Below are 10000 nucleotides of genomic sequence, written 5' to 3' on the forward strand. Positions count from 1 at the left end.
ATTACAGAAACTTTACCATCTATCAAAACCAAAGAAAGAATCCTCCTCCTTACTTATACAAAAGTCCTTAAAACTCCACAAAAAAGCCTGCAACACACAATAGGCAGAAGGTTTATTATTCAGCTATCAATGGAGCCTACCAAGTATCTAGAAACAACTAGGAGCTGAAAAGACTACAGTCTTTCAGTCTGCTGAAATTTCAGCTAACATGTCATCCCTGGAATACGTTCAATTCCTCAAGCCAACGACTAATAAGAGCCAAGATGCCGAAAGGTCAAGGCTCCATTTCTCTTATCCCTGCCTCCAAGCAAGTGGTGAGACTAGAAAGGAAAAAAGAAAAACAATTCTACATATTCCTACTCTATTTAGTCCTACAGCTCTTCTTTGTCAGCAAGAACTTCGAAGTCTGTATCAAGACAGGAGCAGAGCGAAACTAGCTCAGATCCTACTATTTTGTCACCTACCCATGAAATTCTGAATTCTAATATTAAAGCCTAAAGATTTCTCCTGCAGTTTGACAAAGAAGCAAGCAACAGCATAAACAAATGGTGATGCCTAAATACTCAGAGATACCACATGGCATCAAATGTAGCCTTTGCTGTACAAACACTTATTAAAATTGAGAGTTAGACTCCATAGGATCAGACGATGTTCACAGTGAAAAGGCTTGCCTTCAGCTTTGTCTGTTTTGGTCTTATTTCTTTTAAAGAAAGGCTTTATCAAATATTTTCAAACTTTTCTATTTTTCTCCTACAACACCAGTAGCTCTAATCTGGGGGCGCTAAGATGATCTGACGCTAAAATGTCTAGTCTCAGACACACACAAAAACCACTATGCTGCTTTTGTTACTCCAATATTCATTTATTTCTTTCTTATTCACACAGCATGTCAAACACTATCACTTGGTTCTAGACAACAGGCTTTCAATGCAAATTTAGCTTTTAAATTCCATTTAACCACCCATATCACTAACTAGTCCAGTCTTCACCAGGATATTTCCCATAACATCATCTGAGAAGTCTTAGGTAACACAGAGATTGACATAAAACCTCACCAGATGTTCTAAGATAGAGGAAGAATAGGAATGGGTACAAAGCATCAAGGTCATATAAAAGTTTGTAGAACACATCCGATAAGTTCATGCAGGGTGTGGTGGTTTTGGGGGGTTTGTTTGTTGACTGGTTTGGGTTTTTTTGGTTTTGTGTGTGTGTTTGTTTTGTTGGGTTTTGTTTTGTTTTTTTACTTAGATGACAGCTTTACTTAGGGATGCTTCTAGGTTATTACATAAGTACTCATGGTTTGGTTTGTAAGTTCTAAAATAATAGCAGATGAAACACTTTGGGTTAAATTCACCCAACTACTTAACACAAATAAGCTGATTTTTTAATGTCATACAAGAACATTTATCAGCAGTTCAGAATAACGTTAAAAGTACTTGACTCAAAAGGATGTACCTTTTTCCCTCCTCCCCCCCCCCCAAAAAAAAACCACAAAGCAAAATTGGTTTGCTTGCATCATTGACAGACAGCAGAAGTTTTAAGCAACCCTCTCATATTTAGATGTTGAGTTTAAAGAGCAGCATCAAATGTACATTTGCAACGCATTTAAGGAATCAATCCATCGCTGCATTTGACAAGTTACAGTCGGCACTGCATCTGGAGTATTTCATACCTCTGTTTCACAAGAGTGGATTCCAGTTACTGTGCAGAACTATGTGACTTACAGTTCATCCATAACTTCTGATTGTGCAAAAAGGAGGACTAAATAATCAAAAAAGCATAAAACTGTTAAAGTGAAAATGCTGCACAAGCCTCAAGTCCATTCATATTATTCTGGTTTTAGAACTGTGGTAATGGAGCATGTTCTGAGCACAGACAACACCCTTAGCAGCTAAGCCTGGCTCAGAGATCATAAAAGCATAATAATGGGAGGAACCTACTATCAAAGTGGGACGATCCAACTATTTTAGTTCCATGTCAACTAAAGATCTCTGCTTTAGAAGTCCACTCTTTGTACCAGTAATGTCATCTGAAGGGCTCTTGGCAAACAGGAATTTTCAACAATAAGACAGAGTTATTGATACCAACTAAACCACTGACTCCTGACTACAACCAGTTAGAGCTTATCAGTAATGCCAACATTACACCTAGCCAAGAGCTACACCACACAAAAAATGAAATGTGTTTGCCTTCTTCCCCTGCCCAGGTCATCATAGAGTTTGCAACATTTCCTTGATGCAATACCATTTTTCACCAGACATTATCTACATGACAAACTTAATATGCTAACTTTATTGAATATAATTTCTATCGTATTTCTTAGGAGGTTGCCATTTCTTCTTTTATGAGCATTTTACATTGCTTAATATGGTTTTAAGTAAATACAGAACAGCAGAACATGCAGAAACTTCTAAGCTGAATAATGGATGTTTTCAAACTTTGTTGTTAAACACCTCCAAAATTCATGATGTCCTGCCATGAATTTAAGCATACGTGACCTTAGCACATGCAAACACATTTTAACACTTTTATGTTCCTAACTTTTCCTCTGAATTTAAGTTTTACAAACCACAATTTAAAAAGAAACAACTATAAGGAATAATTGTAAAAGAATGGAGGAAAACCTTGTAACATTTCTGGGGTTTAAATTCAGTATTTGCCTTCAGCAACTTAACTCCACGCTATTCTAAGAAAAAATTCTTCCTTCTTCTCTTTGTTATTATGCTGGTTTGCAATTTGAGCACACACTGAAGAACAGAGGTATTAAAATTGAACGCTTCTTTGTGAGAAAATTTTAAAAGTATTTCGGGTAGCTCTACAAACTACTTATAGTAACGTAATTCACACACTTTTTCCTTGTTGGGATTAGCTCTTACAAATATCAACAGAACAAAATCAACAAATGTGGAAATATAAAATTTAAGTGCCAGCCTTCAGATAATAGTGAAATATACAGGACCATTAAAATGAAGAAATACAGATACAAGAGGAAAAAAAAAAAGACAAAACCAGAACAGATAAGAATGATAACTGGCGAAGGCAAGGAGCTAGGACAGTAAACATCACAGTAGCACAGGCAACAGATGCACCTTAGGACCAGCTCAGAAAGTTGCTGTCTAAAAAAGCCAATCGCACTGCATGCCCATGCAAAAACCAAACAAACAACAAACCTGAATATCACAAGAGTCTGTCTGCCTGAGAAAAACAGAGAACCAAGTTTATTCAATGGGGACTCACACGTGATTCAAAGAAAAAAAAAAATCAGTATTTTTGTTCAAGAAATTAAACTATTACACCATCCTTTTTGGTACATGATCAGATTACTGGCATTTTATTACAAAACGGAACTCTGAAGCTGTCAGCTTTTGTTTATGATTCTCTGCAAGAAAGAAAGAATCCTACTTCCTCAACATATCCTGAAGATTTTTGGAAGCTATTAAAACCTTACACTGGGTAATTGAGCTTCTGTCTAACAAACACAGGAATCCACACAGACTCTCCATACAGCTAAAGGCCACATACCTGCAGGGAACTCTTCATAAGTGCATCTATACATTGTAAAAGATTCTCTTCAACTGCCGGCCTTGTGTGGGTACTAGCATGTGTTCATACAGAACAGCCTGCAGGATGAAGGCTTAACAATGTGAAGCTAATGTCTAAACACAGTGTAATATAAAAGCTGAACAGATCCTAGTTCCAGTTATCTTCTTTGGTTATAAGACTGGCAGAAAAGATAACACTGAAATTGTGATGAATCCTGCAATGACCTATTAAAAAACTTACTTTAAAAAGCATTAAATATTGCACCTCACAGTTTACAGGGCAGTCCATAGTCCTGTGCTTGTGAATTTGAAATTGTAATATAAAGCTAGAGTACATGAAAAATGTATTTTTACAGTCACTAATAAGAGGCTTTTTTAAAAATAAAGAGGTGGTGACCTCAAAACACAAAATTAGCTCAATACTATCTTCAGTTTACAGATCGGTCACATGAACACTTAATAAACAAGCACCAAGTTTCCAAAACACAACTATAGGTATTAAATTGTAACATAATATGAACATAGTCACAATTGATAAGCATCCTAGTGTCCCTACATAAACTCACCTTGACCTTTGAAAGTTAGATGTGCAGCTGACTTTACACCACTTCTTCAGCTAAATAGGCACTCAAGGCTGTTCTATTCTATGCAGACACACAGTTGAATTACCTTCCTAGTAGTCAATATTGGATTTCTCCTTTACAATTCAACTGTTAGGGGAACTAACAAAAAGCTGATGTATACTTTGCAGGACAAGCATTATTCAGAAAACAAGAGATACTTTTTTTCTTTTTCCCTCCAAATCAGTGGTTGCTCTTTCTTAAACACACAACTAGGCATCATTTTTGTATTTTTCCTCATATACTGTTTCTAGGCACTCACACTGACAGATTAAAAGTACCATCGAAAATGAGTAAAAGTTCTTGTTTCTCCAATGCAACACTGACCTGGGTACCTTTGGATCTTAGCAGGCCTGCAGAATCACAGGAAGAATACAACAATTTGATTTGCATATCTGTTAAATTTATTGACAAACCAATCACTTTGTAACATGCTGCAAAACTGTAACTGATTGCTTAAAACAATTACTGTCTCATTTAAGAGTTAGCAGTTCACCTCAAAATCTTAATACAGTTCTACAGATGTCTCTGGTCACAAAGCAAGGACAAAGTCAAGAAAAGCTGCCTGCTGGTAAGCTATTATAGTGGTGGTCTTCAAACCCTAATAAAGTTATCACTATAGAAACTCTGGCTGTCGGATTTTTAGAAACCAGAAATCTACGTTTTGCGTTACTTGCCACTGAGTATCTTCAGTAAGTGCTCAAACATACAGCTTTAATTTTAATGAATTGTTTATTTTAGCCCTTTAAGTCTCAAAAATTCTGTTGAAGATATCTGTGGGCAGTTAATGAAGGTGATTTAGTTATGCCTAACACATTGTTCAGTAAAAACACATACAAATCATAACACCACTCACAGAAATTAATATAAACTAGTATATGGATATAAAGCACGATGTCATACGACATGATAAAAACTGACATTAACTGTCAAGGATGTTGGGAAACTCAGACTACCTGCACACAGTACGTGTGATTCTAGCTGGAAGTTTCTACTATGAAGTATATATTCCATTAAAAACTTCACTTTCCATTGTTTTTTTCTCAGTTGTAAAGTTTGGGAATTACTTTTGGAAAACATCTTTAGAAAGTATGGCTAAAAGATAAGTAGAGCAGTCCAAAGATACTACTTCATGTGGTTTGAGTTAGAAATTTTCTGAATGCTGTACATAATTCCTCATATATAGCTCACAAATGATTCAGGGGTATATTTAATTGTTGTAAATATTATTTACAGTTATGTATGAAAGAAAGCAATGTGCTACAAAGGAGTTCTGAGTCCTCCAGAGAAGTCCCAACCATTTCAGGTGGCTCTGCATGAACCCTCTTTCAGAAACCAAAGACTTAAACGCAGGTGTTCTATATATTTTGGAAGTATATTAATAACTAATATCTACAAATCATGCATTTATATGAAGCAAGTAAAACTGTATCCTGAAACGATGCAAAGATAAACCTCTGTCCAGTCATTTATAATAGATTAGTCACCCTCAGGTCCAGATCCTTAAAAGATATTTAGGTAGAGAATCCCTATGGAAATTAGAAGGAGCTACCCATCAAAACATAAAGGAAAACCTGAACTCTAGAGACAACAGGTCTTCGGTGAAGTTATTTTAATAGTATTACTAGGGCTTGCTAATATTTATCTATAGCACTAGAACATACCATCAAGCCTATGATTTTCAAGGACTGTCATCACACAAAAACTTATTATTATAAATCCACAGTATTTAGATTTCAATTGTCAAAACTCTGTTCACCACAAATATCCTGTGGGCACACACAACCACAAGAGACAGAGCAGGGGAAGGGAGATTGAGAACCATGGTGAAATAGAAATATACAGCAGAGATTTAGGTTTCAGGCAATTAGTAATATCATTATTTCAAAATCCCAGATGCAGATTTTATGCACACAATGCTTATGAAAAGTTGACTTTACAAAGAAAAGGAAAGACAACTACTGAAACAAAAGTAGCATTAATTCATCCAATTACCTCAGAAACAACACAGGAAAAAGGAAAATATAATGTCCAACATATGTAACTTTAATACATTTAATAATAGAAAACCAAACCAAGTATGTACTATGTCATTTAGTGTTTCTGCATTTTGACTGATTGCAATGAAGGGAATGTTGTATAAATGTATCTTTTGCATCAGAAATAGAAGGGAAAAAAGCCCTTTCTTCCTGGGGAACACAGAGGCTACCTCTTCACTCCTCCCCACATCAAATTATTTAATTTCCATTTGTTTTCTATTCTTGTCAAGAAGTTAATCCTCTGACACTCTGAAGCAGACAGACAATTTCCAGTTTCAGCTGTAGAAAGCATTTAAGATCAATAATTAGAAATTAATCTCTCCTATACAAATGGTGCATGGTCTGTCAAGAACTTGACCACCTCTACCCCTTATACACACGCACACAGCAGTATGTAGAGATTCATTCTAGACAAGTAGATTAACTAGACATCTACATGCACATTCTAAAACTATATAATTTTTGTTTTGTTGTGTGAAGGATTGGCAAATACAGTTACAAATATTGCAATCAAAATATCGAGACATACAACAACAATGCCACTCCAAACTAATCAGTAGAATCTGGGAGGTTTTTTGGTGTTTGTTTTTTTTTTTTTAATTTTAGAAAGTGTACTCTTAAAAAAAAGGTAAGTACTTTTACTACATATCATACAGAAATTTTAGCACCTCACAGTAAGGTTTTATGTGCACAAGTAAAATATCATTAGATCTCAGACTAGACCAGATTTCTAATACTCTACAACACCACCCAATTTCATGCTATGCAAGTAAAAACAAAACCAAATTACTGTGTAAGGGGCATTTCAAGTTCAGCAGCTGTATTAAATACAATAGCAATGAGCCTTCAGAGTTTCTAGCAGACACCAGGAGCAGAAGCAACCCTTGGTTTATTTTCTTTAAAAAAAACCCAAAAAAACAAAAAAACAAAAAAAATTTGATCTCTTTGGTTCCATGCAGGTTAACTACAGAGTCACCCCCACCTGAAATGTGTACTACAAATAAATATTTCTGCTTCTGATTTATTATACTCTTCTATTAAGGACAGCATAAAGACATGGCTGTAGTTGATCACTCTCCATAATGAGGTTGTCCACATTCCTCAAGCCATGACTTACATTTTCCTTAACTTTTTTTCTTTTTATTCTATAACAGAACTCTCATATTGCTATTTTTCCTTGTGTTACCCTACTAAAAAGTAATATTACAATCCACTATTACAGTACAAAGATCAATCAGAAAAGGCTATTCAACATCATCATTTCGAATGATTTAATGCTAGATTCACATTCTTTCCTGAATCCAAATCTATCCTAATTGCATGATTAGAGGTATTAAGGAAGGGGCATGCAGACTTTCCAGCAAACAGCTAACAGCAGCACGAGACAGAACAGGCACTGCAGGTCATTGGTTTATTTTGAGATACCAATTCTTATTTTACTGTATCTAAGTAGTTATTCCACTGAACCAGGACATGAAAGAAAATTATCAGGAAAACACAGCTACTCTGAAAAGGATCTTATCTGGAACAAAAGACAGTGGGATATTATAGAGGGAACACTAGAACTGAAAGAATTAAGTGCTGTTTGTAAAGCAGCAAGCGCAAAGAGCAGCTCACTCAGCTCAAATGAAGTTTGAGCCTAATACACTGGAGAAACTGTTCAGAAACAGTTCATCTGTACGAAACATGACCCCTGTAAAGCTGCCAAAATCAGTGGGAACATACAAGTGCTAATCACGCAAGCTAAAATGGCTCAGGCTGCTTTGACTTACATGCACGCCTGAACATAGATGACTGCATATCCTAAATTATAAGCTACCAAAGAGAATGCAACTGTTTTATTTACCTGTACTTCTGTCTGCAATCAGTACACCCCCCACTCCTGTACTTGGAAATCTGAATACAGCTGACATGCAAGACTCCTCCTTCCATACCTCACCCCCTCAAGCAGGGTTTGGAGATGCAGTGTGAACATTTTAAAACAGGAAGAATTTTGTAATCAATTCACTGGTATGTTAAAAAGTATACTGTATAAAAACATCACCTGGTTATACTCAAAGGAAGTTACTGGTGACTAGAACAAAAAGGCAAAGGAAAGAAAAAGAGGTTGTCTAAGTGTGGAATAACACTGCACACAGTCTAACACTTTCCAGAGTCATCAGTACCTTAATACAGTGTTTGTCTTTTTGATTTAGGAAAAAATGCACACATTGGAGGTTGACTTCAATTATTTTGTTAAAGTACATAGCTATTACCTTAAATATATATTACCATACAAGTTCTAAACAAAATGTATACTTTAGAACTAGGGGGTGGGAAGAGGTAAAGGAAAGCAGTGTTTCTTGCTTTAATGACTACCACACTATCATATCTGGAATGCTAGTTATTTACTAACAAGAATTATTTACTAAACAATACTCTCTTACTTTAATGATCTATGGAAGTGTTCTCCCTATCACGACATCCACACCCCACAGAGAGGTAGAGTTCACAGAAAATATTGTTTTCTAAAAGCAGAAACCACATTTCTTTCAGAATAAAGAAGCAGCTGAATCAGAACAAAAGACGTCCACAGGAAATATTATCCACAAAGTTGTCTGCTAATTCGAGGCAAACAGAAACGAAGGGACAAAAAGCCGACCGCGCACCAGTTTCCTTTTCCCTGACGCCCTGACAACATTCCCTCGTTCAATTGGTCGTGTGCCCTTTTCAAGCCGTGAGGGATGGCATTCTTCCTTCCCTTCGCACCGGGGCGGACCGTACGTGTCGAAGGGGCAGGGAGCAAAGAGGACAGAGGCAGCAGGAATAATCGTTCTTTAACGCGGCAAAGGGAAACCCGCACACAGCCCACCCCTCGCATTCCACGTCCGAGATCTCCCCCGGGGGACACGGGTGGCCGGGACTCGGCTCCCCCCGGGAGCGATGGCTGTCTTGTGACGGGGGCGGGGGGGGGAGCTGCGCTCTCCCCGAGCCAGCGCGCACGAACCAGGGCGCTCCCCCCCACCGCATTACCCCGCTTCGCCCTCTACCCACAAAACCGCAGCTGCGAAAACGGCACCCGCGAAACCCATCCCGGTGAGGTATCGATAAAAATTAAAATCATAATAGTGAAGAAAAAAAAAAAAAAAAAAAAAAAGGCCGAGGAAGGCAAGCGGCGGCGGCGTTCTCTCCAGCACGCAACGGCCGCCGCCGGACTCGCGCGGGGGGCGCATCCCGCGGGCGCCCACCTCACCGCCCCGCGCCCCCCCCTCCGGCCGCGCACACCGGCGACGACCACGGCACTGATGGAGACGAGGAGGAGCGGGGCGCTTCGCTCCGTACCGGGCACCCAGCGCCTCTCAGCGGGTCTGGGCACCGGGACACGCCCGGCCGCCGGTACCGTGCGGAGGCGGGGGGCGGCAGAGGCAACGCGGGGCAAAGGCGGCGCTGCCCCCCCCCGCGGGTGCCCGCCGGGCGCCGTTGGCCTGGGGTGAACCGTCGCCCCTCCCAGTCAGGGTCCCCTCCCCAACCCCCTCCACCCCGTCCCCTCTCACCGCCGCTGGGCAGTACCTCATATCTGCGCGGGCCGGGGGGCCCCACTCACACCCATGGCGACGGCGGGGGGGATGGAGGAGCCGGAGCGGCGTCCGCCACCGCCTCCGCCAGACGCACCATCCCCTGCCGCTGCCTCCTCAGCCACCGTCTGGCGGGCGGCGGGGGGGGGAGGAGCCCTAGCTCGCGCTCGCCCTCACAGCCGTACTGACGCGCGCCGCGGCCTTCGTCCCGCCCCCACCACGCGACGGGCAGGCGCGCGTCGCCA

The 10000-nt window shown here is 39.7% G+C and overlaps 1 protein-coding gene across 6 annotated transcripts in view; it reads right to left on the bottom strand.

Moving 5' to 3' along the window:
- ITSN1 (intersectin 1) overlaps window positions 1–9922 on the bottom strand; it is a 144595-nt gene extending 134673 nt beyond the window's left edge. For 3 of the 6 annotated variants that reach the window (XM_065652341.1, XM_065652334.1, XM_065652321.1), the window contains exon 1: window positions 9751–9922. The gene's annotated coding sequence lies outside the window, so the exon portion shown is untranslated. Of the gene's footprint in view, window positions 1–3170; window positions 3196–9750 lie in introns of all 6 variants that reach the window. The other 3 variants (XM_065652329.1, XM_065652350.1, XM_065652360.1) reach the window with 3 other exon arrangements.
- Window positions 9923–10000: the final 78 nt, after the last annotated feature.

Source organism: Caloenas nicobarica, chromosome 1 (genome assembly GCF_036013445.1).
Source record: "Caloenas nicobarica isolate bCalNic1 chromosome 1, bCalNic1.hap1, whole genome shotgun sequence".
NCBI lineage: Eukaryota > Metazoa > Chordata > Aves > Columbiformes > Columbidae > Caloenas > Caloenas nicobarica.